Source organism: Cydia pomonella, chromosome 15, assembly GCF_033807575.1.
Source record: "Cydia pomonella isolate Wapato2018A chromosome 15, ilCydPomo1, whole genome shotgun sequence".
Taxonomy (NCBI): Eukaryota; Metazoa; Arthropoda; class Insecta; order Lepidoptera; family Tortricidae; genus Cydia; species Cydia pomonella.
Genome location: NC_084717.1, coordinates 21,393,977 through 21,411,533, shown reverse-complemented (window position 1 = coordinate 21,411,533; position 17,557 = coordinate 21,393,977). Strand labels below are relative to the sequence as shown.

General features: G+C 38.3%; 1 protein-coding gene and 3 long non-coding RNA genes across 5 annotated transcripts in view; 2 read left to right on the top strand and 2 right to left on the bottom strand.

Annotated features, from left to right (window-relative positions):
* Positions 1-17,557, top strand: part of LOC133525472 (dopamine D2-like receptor) — a 402,684-nt gene that overhangs the window by 35,054 nt on the left and 350,073 nt on the right. The gene's annotated exons all lie outside the window — the stretch shown is intronic.
* On the top strand, positions 1,900-3,869 carry LOC133525466 (uncharacterized). Its single transcript, XR_009800580.1, has 2 exons — positions 1,900-3,274; positions 3,732-3,869. It is a non-coding gene; the product is annotated as an uncharacterized LOC133525466 (long non-coding RNA).
* On the bottom strand, positions 4,110-7,862 carry LOC133525465 (uncharacterized). Of its 2 annotated transcripts, none has more exons than XR_009800578.1 (3): positions 7,634-7,862; positions 6,043-6,131; positions 4,110-5,524 (listed from the first exon to the last, which is right to left on the bottom strand). It is a non-coding gene; the product is annotated as an uncharacterized LOC133525465 (long non-coding RNA). The 2 variants fall into 2 exon arrangements; XR_009800579.1 differs by having other exon boundaries at positions 4,110-4,898.
* Positions 11,745-15,346, bottom strand: LOC133525467 (uncharacterized). The gene is made up of 3 exons (XR_009800581.1): positions 15,010-15,346; positions 14,736-14,914; positions 11,745-11,796 (listed from the first exon to the last, which is right to left on the bottom strand). It is a non-coding gene; the product is annotated as an uncharacterized LOC133525467 (long non-coding RNA).

The following is a 17,557-nucleotide window of genomic DNA, read 5'->3' as shown; positions in this document are numbered from 1 at the left end:
ACAATCTTGTTGTTAAAATGACAGTTTTCTTCGATTTTATCGTTCACACTACGTTTGCAGACGATAATAGGAGTTATCCACATTTGACAGCGATAGATGACAATCGACAATTTGCATAACATGGTCGTCGGATAATTTGACACATTATCCCATTTTGGCAGTTCAATATAGTTAATTTTATCTACGTGCTTCTTAGGTCACGACAAGCGTTGTCGTGGATGCAAAGCTCATGAAAAAACCTATGTTAAGGTATAAATTATCAGTAAGTATCCGTTTTTCTATGATTTTATTGAGTGTTAGTTAGTTAGTTAGTAGTGTAACTCCTCTGGAGTTGCAGGTGTACATAGGCTACGGAGACTGCTTACCATCAGGCGGGCCGTATGCTTGTTTGCCACTGACGTAGCAAAAAAAAAAAAAGTTCCGCTGCATATAATATTGTCAATATTTTCTTTGCAGGGATGTCGAGATTTTTTTTTCTTCCAGCTCGCAACTGCTGCAGAGGAAAAAGAAAGAAGAAGGATTCAGCGACGATCTTTGAGGGACGCTGCAAACCCCTTTGATATGCCGGACGAAGAGTTCCGTCATATATACAGAGTACGAAAGGAGTTAGTGTTATATATTTGTGAAGAACTCAACGCCGACCTCCAGCCTCACAAGGGTGATGGATTGCCATCTCACCTTAAGGTAAAGCTATAATATTGCAGTGTTGCTCATATAGTACCAAAAGTTTGTATGTTAAGATACCGCACAATCACACAAAATTAGCTGATACAAATATTTGGGTGAAATTGTTGTTTATAACATAACAGAGGTGCTACATTATACCTTAAAATTTAAATATTTCTTAAGCGAAAAACTTTACTTAAATAATTAAGCTGTGTACAACTACTTAAATAAGGTTCTAACAGCATTACATCTGCTGGCCATCTGCTGGCTGATGGCAATTATCAACACGGGACTGGTCAGGATCATGGTTTATCTATTGGTCAGACGACTGTAAGCCACAGTATCTCGAACAATTTGTAGATGCTGTGAACAGAAGGTATGTTCATTGGACCACTGAACTACTAGGCATCAAAAACTGTGAGAGTATACTAGGGCTATCTTAGTAGTTTTTACTTTTTTGAATAAGCATCAGTGTTGATGTATTGTGTAATGAGATAGGTATTGTTTGATAGTTATGTTCAGGTAGTTAGTTACATTGGATACATAATCTGGAATTGCAATACTAGCTAGGTTTGACTAAGGTTAAGTTCTAAAACGTGCCATCTAAAATATGCTCCTTTTTACAGACTTAAAGACCAATGGATAATAGTTTTTCCTGGAACTGATCGGTCCCGACGATCAGTTGCCTCAGGATTTGAGGATGCATATGGTCTGCCAAATATCTTGGGTGCAGTAGACTGCACTCAAGTGAAAATATTTCCCACCTGTGCCACACGGAGTGCAATATCTGAATCGGAAAGGCGTTCACGCTCTTAATGTACAGCTAGTAAGTTTCAATTTTAGTTACAAATAATGATTTTTTTATATTAATCATAAAATCCTCATCACTGACCACAATGTATGTATATTATAATTAAATAAAGAAATATAAATACTATGGGACAATCTAACACAAATCGACTAAGATAATGATGTACCTAATCTAGATTGATTATAATAATTCATTAAAATAATAACTTATATGTTACTACTTGGTTGTCACCAATTCTCAATTAAGAATATAAATAACCTTATATCTTCAGATTGCAGATGTCAACTGTAAGATCTTGGCAGTAAACACGAGGTTTCCTGGCCGTGTGCACGACTCTTTCATATTTAACAATTCGTCCATTAAGGATGAATTAAGAAGATTGTACAATGGCCACATTGGGGAGTATTTCCTTCTGGGTAAGCAGAAAATTGTGTATCTGTACCTAGTGTAAATTTATTCGATGGGGAGACGTGACGTACGCGTTTGCGTTAACTGTCATTTTGTATGGAATTTTGAGTTTCCAAAACATCCCCTTGGCGCGCTGTTTCTAAATCCCTTAGCACCACTTGCACCATTTCACTAACTCGGGGTTAACTGGTTAACCCTGGAGTTACCATGTTACCAGTACAATTTCACATTGGGTTAACGGTTTAACCGGTTAACCCCGGGTTATTGGAATGGGGCAAGTGCATGTTAGTAAATGTACTAAGATCACGACCACAGAATAAATAGTTCATGACTAAGTTAATATACCTATCATAATGTAAATAATAAAAACCGGCCAAGAGCATGTCGGGCCACGCTCAGTGTAGGGTTCCGTAGTTACTCTTTCGTCACAATAAGCTAAACTGGAGCTTAAAGTATAGTAAATTGTTAACCAAGGGATGAAACGGTACCTTTCACCCGAGTTAAACAAATAGGCAAATTTGCATAATCAGTACAATTAAAGTAAGTCTTTTTACTATGAAGGGAAAACTTTTTGCGATAACTCAAAAACAACTAAACTGATCATGTCCGCTATAGTTTTCATTTAATGTCTTTCATAAGTTCTACTTCCACGATTTTTTTCATATTTTTAGGACCTATAGTTCAAAAGTTAGAGGGGGGGGACACATTTATTTTTTCTTTCGGAGCAATTATCTCCGAATATATTCACTTTATCAAAAAATGTTTCTTGAAAACCCCTATTAGTTTTGAAAGACCTTTCCAACGATACTCCACACTCTAGGGTTGAAGCGAAAAAAAAATTTCACCCCCACTTTACGTGTAGGGGAGGTACCCTAAAAAAAATTAAATTTTTAGATTTTACTGTACGACTTTGTCGGCTTTATTGATTTATATATTCATGCCAAATTTCAGCTTTCTAGCACTAACGACCACGGAGCAAAGCCTCGGACAGACAGACAGACAGACAGACAGACGGACATGGCGAAACTATAAGGGTTCCTAGTTGACTACGGAACCCTAAAAAGGCATAAGCAAGGGGGAAGTTTCGTTAGTTGTTCAGATGATTAAGTATTATGTAACCAAAAAATAATAATTTCAGGTGACTCGGGGTATGCTCTTGAGCCATGGCTCATGACGCCAGTGCTGAATCCTGCCCCGGGAAGCCCAGAAGCAAGGTAGGTACACGGTCTGGCACTGTCGCGTGCGCAACACGATCAAGCGTACCAATGGGTACCTCAAAAACGTATTCCGGTGCCTGGGCCACGACCGCGTCTTACACTACAGCCCGACGAAGGCATCGTCAATAATAAATGCATGTTGCGTAGTATACAACATAATGCAACATTATAGGTAAGTGAGCTTAACATTGCAGATTCTCTTCAGTGATAGAGAGGTTAGATAAGTAACGAAATTTTCTTGTTTCGCGGTAGACCCTCAGGGCCTCCGCTAGCTGACGCGGGCGCCCGCCGCGTGCGCACGCTCGCGGGTCCTGCTCCCAGGCCAATTCCGTCGCACGCGCCCGCGCCACTTAGCGCTATTCATACAATTTGTTATTAGACGGGGCGTCCGTTCGGATAATCCGCGTCAGCTAGCGGAGGCCCTCAGATTGTGATGGATTGTGGTAGTTGTGACCCCTACGCAGAGTTTCGCGTAATATTCCCTATTAAATGAAGATAAGGGCAAATGGAATAAATTTCATTGTTCAGGGATTGATGAAGAAAGTTTCACATTTTTACTCTTTATAGTGATGATTAGATTTCTTCTTTAAATTCTAATATTCTTACCGATGTTCTCCTTTTTCTTGCAGAAATGTTCCCGAGGAAATCGTAGGAGATATTGATGAAGACGCTCCTCAAGAACTTCCTCATCGTCATGCGCAAAACGGACTACTATTAAGAGTGGCGCAGGAAAAGCGTGCGCGTCTAATAAATACATATTTTGCTTATTACTATGTTTTATTCTGATACAAATACCTACCTAATATACAAAACGTAGAAAAATGCGCAATGCTTTAGATTCCCTTAACTTTGTTATGGCTACAGGAAAAATGGGAAAGAGTTAACCATATTATAAAATGTGTATGAACCAAATCCCTTTTTCCCGCTCTATGTAGTAATATACTAAATAAGTATGTATTTTCTTTCAAGAAATGTAATCAGAACATTATTTTACTAATAAAACACAGTTTTTAAAATCAGTAAACTTTAATTCCTTTTGCTCGGAAAACAAATAGGTAAAAACTCAAAAACGCCCCGAAAACCCCCATATAGCAAATTTAATTGAAATCATTTGAGCCATTTTCGAGATCACCGTAATCATTGACATATATCTAAGGACGGGCCTTATGGGCAATAAGAATAACCGGTCAAGTGCGAGTTCGTTTACCTCGCGCACCGAGGGTTCCGTACAAACTTCAAATTTTCTCATGAAAGACTTGACCAATGTAAAAAAAACAATTTTTATTCTTAAACTTCGGAGATGAGAGGGGGGGGGATGGTATTATTTTCACATTTTCCTTCATACGTAAATTTTTTTTTCACAATGAAAATAAAAAATTGTTTTGTAATTTTCAATTTGAGCTCTTTCAAATGATACCCCACTTGACCTATTTAACTAGACTTTGCAATTTTGCCCCCTCTTCATATTGGGAATTTTCCATTATTAATACTTACAAATAAAATAAAATAAATACACATCCAATATGTTTGGGTCAGCGTTATTCATTACTATTCCAAATTTCACATCGATAGCTTAAGTACTTCTCGAGATATTTAGCAATAGCACCATAAGGGTTCCTTTTGTACCTTTTTGGTACGGAACCCTAATAAACATACGGTGTGTATTTTTGACATGGCCGCAAACGTAAACTAGACGGAGGGTGCGAGGACAGCGCTTAGCTCAGACGTCTTCCTCTTCCATTATAACTGTGTCTTCCAAGTTCTCAATAATCTCGGTGTCCTCCAATGTGTTAATACTGGAACAATACCAAAATATAATTTATAATAATAATTAAGAAGTGGGTCCTTTATTCAAGGTACGAGATATTAACGGTGATTACTTTTGAAGCCACATCCATATATGTGTGTAAGTTGAGTCTCTCGAGCAACTCGCAGATGGCGTTGCAATCGTTTAAAAAACATGTCACTAGGTACAACAAACCCAAAGGAACAAAATCGACATTAGACGATTCGATGGTAATCCCAGCCAGTGTAGCCGTGCCTCGGCCGAGGCGGCGCACTAGGGCGAGGAAAACGCGCGCTCCGCCTCGTCCGAGGCACGTCTACACTGGCCGTTTTGTGCGTGAGGAAGTTGCCTGGCGCGTATGCTCGCTCTGTGTGGACCCGGCTATTTGAGTTACTTTTGTTTGGTGACTAACTAATCAAAGATGAAATAAGATTTACCACAATTATGAATGAGGAGTAGAAATTCACGATAAAAAAGCTATGCATTTGACATTTCGAAAGACCTCCGTCTACACTAGCACCCCTAGTGGCGAAATTAAACGCGGTAGCACTCATTCGGGCGTTAATAATATTGTATTCCAAAGGCTCTCATACACGAAAATAAGATCTTGCTCCTTGGAAAGGTCAGAGGATGAACCTATAATTAGTCAGGTAGTTCAACCTCAGGGTAGGAGTGCTTGTTCATTCGTTCGCGTGTTATTACTAGTACATACTACTTAAACAATAAATAATACGTTTATTTGTTAGTTGATATGAGCAAAGAAAATTTGAAATAGAGGTGGATTGTCAATGAAAATTTTGTAGCTACAGCAGATTTACTGCCATCTTTAGGCACACGATTAAAACTTTTAGAACGCCATTTGACTTTGATCCTTATTCTTTTACTGATGTGTCAAATTTGTTAAATATCAGAAAGGGGCGCCATATTACCGGGCATAACCCGGCCCGGGCCTTTGATCTATTAGATGGCGCCACTTTTTGATATTTAACAAATTATACACATATCAGTGTACGGATAAGGATCAAAGTCAAATGACGTTCTAAAAGTTTTAATCATGTGTCGAAAAATTGCAGTAAATTTACTGTGGCTACAAAGGTTTCTTTGAGAATCCACCTGTTTCAAATTTTCTTTGATATCAGTATTAAAAGTCTTACCGATTCGCCAACAAGTCGTGCCCCTCCTTCAAAACACTCCATTTTTGTTTCTGCGCCTCATTAAAAATTTTCAGTTCGTTCAGGATATCCTGTCAACATAAAATATGTTATAGCAAGTTTAAACTAAGTGGTATCACAGAGCACATAATAAATAGCGCCATCTACCACAATGGAGATTATCTGTTCTACATAACTACATTTACTTGTCCCAGCTCATACTAAAGTTGCACAAGAAAGCCTTCATATACCACTGATTTCTTACGGGCTCCCCGTATACCTACTTATTGTGGGAATACAGAATTTGAGTCAAACATATCCATACACAATTTACGGTATTAACAGCTTTATATCTTATTTCTGTTATGATAACTGACTCACACAAAATATAACTATAATAAGTTGTCAAATTTTATGAACATTTAACTATTAACAACAACCAACACCAGATTTGACTATTATGATACTACCAAACGCTGATATATACCGCACACGAATGAGAAGCTAATAGGTTACTTAGGATTGAATAAGTCTAGTGTTATGAAATATATTAGTAATAATAACATTGCCGTGTACCGTCCAGTCAAACATATGACCATGGTCAAGATTTCAAGATAAATAAAATTCCAGCCTTTCAATAAAATGCATGTTAATTATAAGTTTCATAATAACCCTCTTATGGGTAGTTGGTGGTGTTATTTTATTTAAACGGCACTGTACGATACGAGAAATCCCGAAATGTAGATTTTGCGATTGCTCGCGTATATATATATTTATTATTTGTATGTTTTATCAATACAAATAAGGTCAGATGGGGTAAGCGAAATATGGAGGCAAGAGAAACACTTGTAGGGAATGGTACGTCAAGTATGGAGCTTACAGGCTTTATGTATGCATTCTTACTGCCAAGTTTGTGCAAAGTTAGCGTGGTGGAGTCTACTGTTTTTCTTGTCCCAAGTTAAATAAACAATGTTTCTCGTACTCAACCTGATCTTAAAACAGAATTATTAGTTCATAAATTAATTAATTACTCTTAAAATATTATCATGCTCATGCTGCAGATGATTAAATTGTGCTGTCGAAGGTGCCGGTTCCGTCGTGCGATTGCGGGGCAAGTACACAGCTCTGTGTACGTGGATACGCGTGCAGGGCGCGGATCCACGTACACAGAGCTGTGTACTTGACGTGCAGGCAGGACAAGACGTGCGGGTTGGGCGGTTATTGCGGAACGAGCGAGAAGGGCGGGACGGGCATAGCGGGCGGAAAGGGCGGCAAGAGAGGGACGTTCGGGTAGTCCAGGACTTGTGGGCAGTACTGAATGCGTGGAGCGTATAGGGCTGGCAGAAGGAGAGGGAGACGAGGACAAATGAGAGGTGGAGAAGTGGGGTTGTTCGCTGAGCAAGGCCGCAGTAACGGTGGCGGTTGTTGGAACAACAACGAGATTTTCAGCAGTGGCAGAAAACGTGCTGCTAGCCACACTGTTCCCAGCACCCGAAAACTCAACGTAGTCGTCAATCTGAGGCAATGAGCACATGCAAGTTTAAAATATTTGATATAAGAATGAAAACAAGCAAAAGATTGTAAAAACTTTTACCCGACTATGATTTTTTTCTTAACTAAAGCACCTCTTCCTTGTCCAAAGTCAGTTAAATATTATTATGTAGTCTATGTCACCCCATAAAAATGAACCTATAAACACCTCATTCACCAAAATTGATTAGTAATTTATACACAACAAAAACATACCGGCATATATACGGCATCCATACGTAGACTGCTAAAATCATAACCCTTCCCATTCTCATAGTCGGGTAAAAATAATTCCGGTAAGGTGGTTCGATTAGGTTACCCAAAGCTTAAACCTCACTAGATGGCGCCACAATTGCAAATTTTGAGTTTTAATTTTTTTGTGGAGTAGTCTTGGTATTTCTATACTGTAAATTATGTTTAGCGCACTCATTAAATAAATATTGAACTATTACAACAAACATTGAACACTTCATTGTACAAAAACTACCCCTTAATGTCGACAGAATGTTTCTTGACTCTATTTCTAAGTATCACTCACACATTCAAACAGTAATCCTGGGATCCTTGTAGTAGACAATTTGGCACAGCGTGAGTAGGCTTCAATAGCGTTGCGGTATGTACGTGGAAATACATGCAAGAGGATGTGGGTTCGAGACTCATAATTTTTTTTTTTGTTATCAGTATTATCAAGTAGGTACCTATTATTAATAAATTATTTTATGAGAAATATGAGCGTTTTCCATAAAAATATTAAAAATCTGATTCTCACACATCATGATATTTTTGGGTTCTTCCAACTCAGAATCACTAGCATAATCAATCCTAGTGTTAAAAAAACCCGAAAATTTGTATTGAAATTTTAGTTTTACATTGAAATTTCTTTCACACTAAAATGTGACGTAATGGTATGGATATTTTAGGATATCTTTCTTTAATGCTAGGGTGGAGAAGAGTCTAAGTAGAATGAACCTAAGAAAGTCCAAATTTGTAAGTCAGATTTTCCGGTATTTTTTTCAAAAAAAAAAAACGCTGTTTTGTTCTAAAATTAAAGCAATCCCTTACTGCCCAGCCTTTAAAAAAGTAGGTACTATTTTACAGTAGAATTAAAACATTTTTTTTACGATACATTTAATTAAATTACAGTGAGTTACAAAATTGCATGGCCTTCTATTTATAACCATTATAAAAAGAAATAAGATATTTACCATGTTTGTTTATATTATTGATTTCCCGATATTTTGTCACAACTAGAAGTTTCACACAATGCCTAGAGATAGAAAATTATTTATTTATTTTATTTATTGACAATTTCATTCAACGGATCACATCATATCCAATTTATGTGTTTATGTATTGCATTGTTTTCTACCTAGTTGGTTATTAAATTCTGTTACTTCAATAATCTTTATCTACATAAAATATACCAACGAAAGTTTAATAAAGTATATATTAAAATGAAGTACACAAAATCAGGAATTACATATGACAATATCATTCAAAATCGCCTCCTCTGGCTTTGACACAGGCCCTCAAACGACGAGGCCAGTCATCAATAGCGGCACGCACGATTGTCATGTCTAATTCCGTCACTGTCTTAACTATGGCCCGCTTGAGGGAGTTCTGATTTGTGTGGGGTTTAGCACAGGCTTTCTCCTCAATAACCTGCTATATGGCATAATCCACGGACGGCCAGTCTTCGTGGGCAATAAAGTCAATTTTGTTCCTTCGAAACCAGGCTTGAGTTGTTTTTGCCTTATGTGCAGGAGCTGAGTCCTGTTCAAAGATCCATGGCTGGTTTTGAAATAGGGTGTGGCTTAAGGGCTTCACTATTGGGGTTCGAGAACGGTTTCCAGTTTCCGGTTTTCACACCTTTTTCACAGAAATGAATCTGTGTTAGCCCTGAGTATGACACACCCAAAATCATGTTTGGCGGGTGCCCACATTTGTGCAACGCAATAGGGTTGTTTCCATCTACAAATCTTAGGGCATAATTGTATCCCAAAATTTTTTTTGGATTATAAGAACATGTTAAACTACTTTTAGGGGACCTGTAATGACCATATTTTTGTAAATATTGAATTTAAAATATCTTTTGGCACACGTCACGTGACCAAACTCGAAACGTCATTGAAGATTCTGATGACGTCACAACTCTCGGATTGACACTGTTGACAGTTAGGCGATTAACAACACATGACAAATATCAGTTGACAGTTCGTATCTTCTACGTGTGTATGTAGTTATGTGTCAAACCATAAACTGTGACGTCACACAATTTTCAAAGAGCGTTTTGGGCGCGAAACCATCTTTCAAAATATATTTTGTTAATTTAACATATTTAAAGCCGTTTTTAGTATAAAAGCTGAATTTTGAGGCAACTTTTAGTTAATATAGAAAGTAATACAAGCGTTTCAAAAAATTGGAATACGATTCTCTTTTAGGCCCCAATTCATTATAGATACGACGAGATAAGCGTTATGTGTGGTATATAATTATAGCTCACAAATCCACCACATTATGTCATTTTTTATTTTTTCGGTAGCATTTGTTTTAACGGAAATAAAGAGGTTGCAAATCGAGTAACAGAACTTCAGAACAGATATCATTTGATATTTACCAGTCGCTTTTCGGTGAAGGAAAACATCGTGAGGAAACTGGACAAATCCCAACAAGGCTTAGTTTTACCCTCTGGGTTGGAAGGTCAGATGGCAGTGGCTTTCGTAAAAACTAGTGCCTACGCCAAATCTTGGGATTAGTTGTCAAAGCGGACCCCAAGCTCCATTGAGCCGTGGCAATATGCTGGGACAACGCTAGGAAGAAAGAAAGAAATCGAGTAACAGAACTTAGTAACCAACTAGGTATAATAGTTATGATGTAAATGTCCATATCATGTTGGAGTCATATATGTATTAGCCAACTAATTATTCAAGATCAATACACTTAGCTCCCTTAGGTATTCGCCTAAGTACAATCTCAGACAAAATTGAGTTTTATAAAAGTGAACTAGTTTCTAGGTCATATTTTCTATGAATTGGTCATTTTTGTAGACTCCAATTACAGTTACACTTTTCCTGGTTTTTCGCGGACCAGAATATCGATGATTTTTGTAACTTGATTTAGACGTTGCTATCATTTTCAATCCAAAAACACATAAAATCACAATTCAGAACATGCGGCAGCTTTGTTTTCTATCAAGTACCTCAAGCACCAGGGCGGCTACCGGGAAAATCGAAATTCGTCAATTTCGGGCATTTTTCTCTGTCACTCTAATTACGTCTTAGTGAGAGTAAAAGAGAAAGATCCCCACAATTTGCGAATTTAGGTTTTCGCGGTAGGCCCCCAGGTCCTGTCAAGTTTCAGCAGTGTTGCCAGGTGAGCGGAAGAGAATTATCGTACTTGAGTGTCAATATTATTGTACCGTTGAAAAAAATATCGTACGCCAATCAAAAAGGCAGCCCCTAAAAATGTCTTGCAAAATAAGCTTAAACTTCCAATTAATAATAAAAAAAAAGACAATTTTCGTCTAAATTGCGCCAAAAATCTGTTTATGTTTGTGTATTTTTGGGATAGACTCAAACGGTATACAGGAAATTGTGACATTTTAAACTTTAAACTTACACCAAGGAGCCGAACACCCAAAAGATACTAATTTTAGCCTATTTCTGAGAGAAAGTGTCATATTTTGCTTCAAATTACTAGACTTTTAAGGTGGCATCATCCAAGGGCTGAAATTATAGTACTTTAGTGTACGATAATGCTCTTTGGAACATTACGTCATACCGGGGCCCAAATTATCGTACATGTACGACAATTATCGTACGCCTGGTCACACTGAGTGTCAGTGTCGACAGAGTCAGCTAAAAACGCGTCAAACATCGCAACGTCGCGCCGATGGCCGTCCGAAGCATGGAGTGGCAACGCCGCAATGTATTTGTACACGACATTTGTCACACACACATGAGTAAAATTTATAAAAATATAACGTTGATTATTGCATGATTTCTGTATGAAACAAAGTTTTTCTATTAATTTAGCGCAAATGAATATTCGAAAGTAGATAGATGCGCAACTATTTATGTAATAATATTGTGTAATTAATTAATAAATAGCGATTGTTTTTTGTATGAAAATCGAACCACCTTAAACCAAACCAAAAACTTAAAAAGTAAATATATCTGAAAATGCTAGCTTCTGCAAGGGTGTCGCCAGCGGGGAGCAGGTGCCCACCTAGAGAATAAAATCTGTTGTCATTTATACATGATTAGCCGGGTCCACACAGAGCGAGCATACGCGTGAGGCAATATTCTCACGCACAAACTGGCCAGTGTAGACGTGCGCTCGGGCAAGGAAAACGCACGCGCCTCCTCGGTCGCTCTGTGTGGACTCGGCTATATAAATTCAACAATATTTATACCCATAGTCATAACTGCATGCGATTATGGCAAAATTAATACACTAACTATACTTATTAATAGTATTAAAACAGCTTTTACAGTACAGTCAGCGTCAAATACTTTGTAGCAACCAAAGTAGCCAAATAGTTCGGTACACCATATATTTAGTATGGTGTACTACGAAGTATTTGACGCTGACTGTACATATGGTACTACTTTACCGCACTAGTGCGAAAATTACCATATTACGTTACTGTGTCAAACATTTAAAGGGTACCTTATGTACTGTAAAACGTTGTACGATACATGTGCGAATAGGTAATTCGCAACTCGTGTCAATTTAAAACACTCCCTTCAGTCGTGTTTTAATTTATCGCCACTCGTTTCAAATTTTCTGACTTGTTATTATATGCCGATACTAAAATATACACCATTATTAAATCAAGTGATGATTGTATGAAACTTCAAGCTGATCTTGATAGACTGAGTTTATATTGTTCTATGAATGAACTGTACTTGAATGTCGAAAAATGCTGTGCCATTACATTTACAAGAAAACGCAATAAGATAGAGTATAATTATTCATTAAACAACAAAAATTTAAGGGTTGTCTGAAGTGAAGGACCTAGGGTTAAATCTTGATAGCGAACTACAATTTATTTCACATATTGACAAAATTTCAGCAAAAGCATACAGAATGTTGGGATTCATTTTCCGACAAAGCAGGGATTTTACAAACCCTAAGACTCTGCAACTTCTCTTTAACGCATTTGTTAGGTCCAACTTAGAATACGCTACTACAGTCTGGAATCCTCATTTCAATGTTCACATTAACACAATTCAAAAAATTCAGAACAAATTTATCAGAACAATGAAATTTAATATAAATTTAAATCTTTTTGCCCTGACACTTTCTCTCTTCAACCCCGTAGAGAAATTCGAGATCAGATATTTTTGTTCAAAATCATACATGGCCTTATTGATTCTCCCAATCTTTTGTCTAAAATTTCAATTCGATGTCCTGATCGGCGAACTCGCTCCACAAACCTATTTGCAATTAACTTTGGTCGTACTACATATGCAAGAAATAAGTTCTTAGCTAGAGCGTGTAGAACTTATAATGAAATTTTTTCTGATATTGATATATTCCATTTATCATTACAACAGTTTGTTTCTGTAATAAAATGTACAGCTAATAATAATATTGATTAGTTACTATATTTCAGCATACTTGCCAATTTGTTAATATTGTTTTCAACAGTTTGAGTTATTTGAGTTTTGCATGTTTTGATATTAATGTTAATTTCTGAGCAACATAATTGTTATTACTCATTAGTGGAAACTGTTTGGCTTGTGGATGTGTAATCTGATTAACTATGTGTGTTGTTTTTGCCTGTTTGTTTCCCAAAGGTTTAATTAAATAAATAAATTAACTATTTTTCGCACTTGTATCGTAATGTACTATTGCAATACATATTGTGCTACTTTACCGCCCTAGTGCAGTAACTAGCACTATACATGCATATATTGAAAAGTGCCATATGTACTGTAAGACGTTGTATGTACAATATACATGCAAAAAGGTAATTTCCTACTTTTTGCACTTGTATCGCAAAGTACTTTTAGAAACTACTTAGCCTGACATTAACTCAACAGATACAATAAACAAGACACAATAAACTCTTCATGATCTTAGTTTAAGCAAAGAGAAATAAGAAAGCTTAGATTACTCACTTCATAAATATTATTAAGAAATTAAAATCAAATCAAATGTTCGACGACCGGTTTAGCCTAGTGGGTCACTACAGCAAAACTATACATATTAAATACCTTTTTTAGAAAACATTATAATAAGCAACTGACTCTTTGACCTGCATTATCATGACCTCAGTAATCATTAAGATGTTAATTTTATTAGTTATTATACTTCATTTTATTACTATGCACAGATTGCACTGTAATTTCATTCAATATTATATATAAATAACCGGCCAAGAGCATGTCGGGCCACGCTCAGTGTAGGGTTCCGTAGTTACTTTTCCGTCACAATAAGCTAAACTGGAGCTTAAAGTATAGTAAATTGTTTACCAAGGGATGAAACGGTACCTTTCACCCGAGTCAAACAAATAGGCAAATTTGCATAATGAGTACCTAATTAAAGTAAGTCTTTTTACTATGAAGGGAAAACTTTTTGCGATAACTCAAAAACAGCTAAACTGATCATGTCCGCTATAGTTTTCATTTAATGTCTTTTTTAAGCTCTACTTCCACAATTTTTTTCATATTTTTTGGACCTATGGTTCAAAAGTTAGAGGGGGGGGGGGACACATTTTTTTTTTCTTTCAGAGCGATTATTTCCGAATATATTCACTTTATCAAAAAATGTTTCTTGAAAACCCCTATTAGTTTTGAAAGACCTTTCCAACGATACCCCACAATCTAGGATTGAAGCGAAAAAAAAAATTCACCCCCACTTTACGTGTAGGGGAGGTACCCTAAAAAAAATTAAATTTTTAGATTTTATTGTACGACTTTGTCGGGTTTATTGATTTATATATCCATGCTAAATTTCAGCTTTATAGCACTAACGACCACGGAGCAAAGCCTCGGACAGACAGACAGACAGACAGACAGACAGACGGACATGGCGAAACTATAAGGGTTCCGTTTTATGCCATTTGGCTACGGAACCCTAAAAAGTGTCTTGTTTAGGAAGACTTCTATGCGGACTAAGTGATGGAAATCTTAACTATGGGAAGCATATTTACTTACCACTTTCCATGCCTGCACTGACTTATTGGGCCCGTGCTCCCTTAAGGCCTGTGCAAGGGCCTCCCATTGCGCCTCGTACCTCTGGGGTCCTTAGAGGCCCGTCAAATTCCCGGTTGGCGAACCGGGTGTGCTGTGACATGTATTCAACGAGCAATCTAATTTGTGCAGCGTTCGAGCGACTGAAAAAAAACAGTCACATAAGTTAACGATCAAAGGAACTGGCAAATAGCTATATTTTTCTGCAAATAAATTCTTTTTGTTTTGTGTAACTTACATTTTTGGATTTTTGGGTGGCATCCTTTCAAAAGTGGTAGCGGCGGTTTGGCCAAACACTTCACAGTAATAACACGCAAACTGCCGATAAAACTTTTCAAGTTGTCAAAATAGCAAACAACGGAACAACATAAACGGAAAAGGCTTTAATATTTCCTGAGGAGTAGTGGGCAACATATTTTCATCACTGTGATCACTGTCACACATTTTTATTTAGTATTATTCACGGTTTCACTCACAAAACAAAACTTTATGAGTTTTCAAACTTCAACAATGACTTCAACGCAGAGGAATACTCGTGGGCGTCCGTTGTAAAAAAAATGTTTGTGTTTGCCTAACAATCACAGAACAGAGGGCCTACCGCGAACCACGTTCGACGTGCTGCCTCCCTGTCATACTTCCGTACGAATTTATAAGTGCGACAGAGAGGCAACACGTCGAACGTGGTTCGCGGTAGGCGTCGCAGCAGCGTGCAGCGTGTTTAAGTAGACCGAAGTATGACAGACGCCGCGACGGTATTACATTTCGAAACGCCACCGTTGGCAAATTTGCATTGAATTGAGTCTCCTTAAACAAGAAATATTTTATCGAAATATGTGAAGTTCTATTTTCAACATTTTTATAGTAGCGATAAAATTCGGTGGTTTTCCGATTAATATTATTTAGGAACGCACCGTAAATTTTATACTGCGTACTCAACTTGAATTTGCGTACTATTTTTAAGAGGTGCACGTAACGGAACGCAAAACCCATCTGGCAACACTGACTAAGATCTTTCAAAGATATTCTAACGTCAAAGTGACATTGGTCATCCGAATCGTGCAGCTTCTGTCAATTATACCACATACAAACGATATCTAATTGAGAACTTATCTATATCTAAACCAGAACTTAACGTTCTCATATCTTTTCCGTATTGCATTTTTCGAATAGGGCCGTTGGTGCGTGTAGTATGTTTTCAGATAGGAATGCATCTTCACGGAGAAGGGACAAAGGCCTAGGGCGGCGCACTCGGCGCAGCGCGCGCTGAACCGGCGCTGCATTAATCGCAGCTCGTCGTATTAACGGAGAGGATACGTCCCGTCCCGGCTCGGATAAACACGTCGCGGTTAGATATAGTCTGCGGGCTTTCCGATCCACTGGCTCCAAGGGCCCGGGGCGCGGGCGAGGGCGCGGGGCGGGAGCAGGAAAAGGAGGTCGCGCGTTCGATCCCGCTGATTTATGAGTGCACTTAAACTGTCTGTTTATAGACGGCAATACTCTTGGAACCTGAGGCTGTCGCTGGCGACGCCGGTGACACGAGGCGTTCGTATCGTAAGAATAGGCCACGAAACGGAAGAACCGAGCTCGACACTGAACTCGACCGCCAGTTCGCCACACAGGTCCGCCACATTGGTTTAAATAATATGGCAATCTGCTTCAGGGTTATCGAACCGATCGGTCCATAAGTCATCAATGAGCAGTTGGTTCTAAAGACAATGTAGCATTGCTTTAAACAGTGTATTAGTACATTACGATACAAGCGCCAAAAATAGGAAATTCGAAACGAGTGGCGATAAATTAAAACACGACCGAAGGGAGTGTTTTAAATCGACACGAGTTGCGAATTACCTATTCGCACATGTATCGTACAACGTTTTACAGTACATATGGCCCTTTAAATATTCGACATAGTAACGTAATATGCTAATTTTCGCACTAGTGCGGTAAAGTAGCACCATATGTACTGTAAAAACCTTTTCCGTCTGTCTGCTGGAGTGACCCTCTCCGGCTGTAAAGAGGCCGACGCACGTCGCACCTGGGTGAGCCTACTCGGTCTTCATGCCGCCCGGCGCGCATTAGTGCAGGTTCGGTGCCGTCGCTTTGAACCGGCGCCCGCCCCTGCCCCGCCTCGTCGCACCCCGCACCCAGCACCCCGCACCCGCCCCTGTCACACGCGAGGATTATCACTCGAGCTCACATGTTGAATTACTTTAGTGACAGGTTAAATGTAACATAGTAAAGAATTATAAAACTAACTAACGCAAACCATTTCGTATAGCATATATAGAGCCTATATAGCTCGGATGCGCGGTAGTGGTAGTTTCATGTAAAATGTTACCAAGACAAGACCATCTTGCTCGCAATGTCAAAAAGTTCAGATCAGATCTCATGTAGAACCAAGATTTAACTCTACAAGCCCTAATTTCACAAACTCTACACCTTAGTCAAAATACTTGTTTTTTTTAAATACTACGTCGGTGGCAAACAAGCATACGGCCCGCCCGATGGTAAGCAGTCTCCGTAGCCTATGTAGGCCTGTAACTCCAGAGGACTCCCCTCGTTGAGCTCTGGCAACCTCTCTCACCAGCAGGAACACAAAACTATGAGTAGGGTCTAGTGTTATTTGGCTGCGGTTTTCTGTAAGGTGGAGGTACTTCCCCAGTTGGGCTCTGCTCTAGATCTGGATATGTGGCTAGACGTTGATGATGAAACCATATGCTTCTGGTTTAGGTGCTTGAAGCTATTAAAATATTCTATTATTACGATGATGCCTTATGCAGCATCCT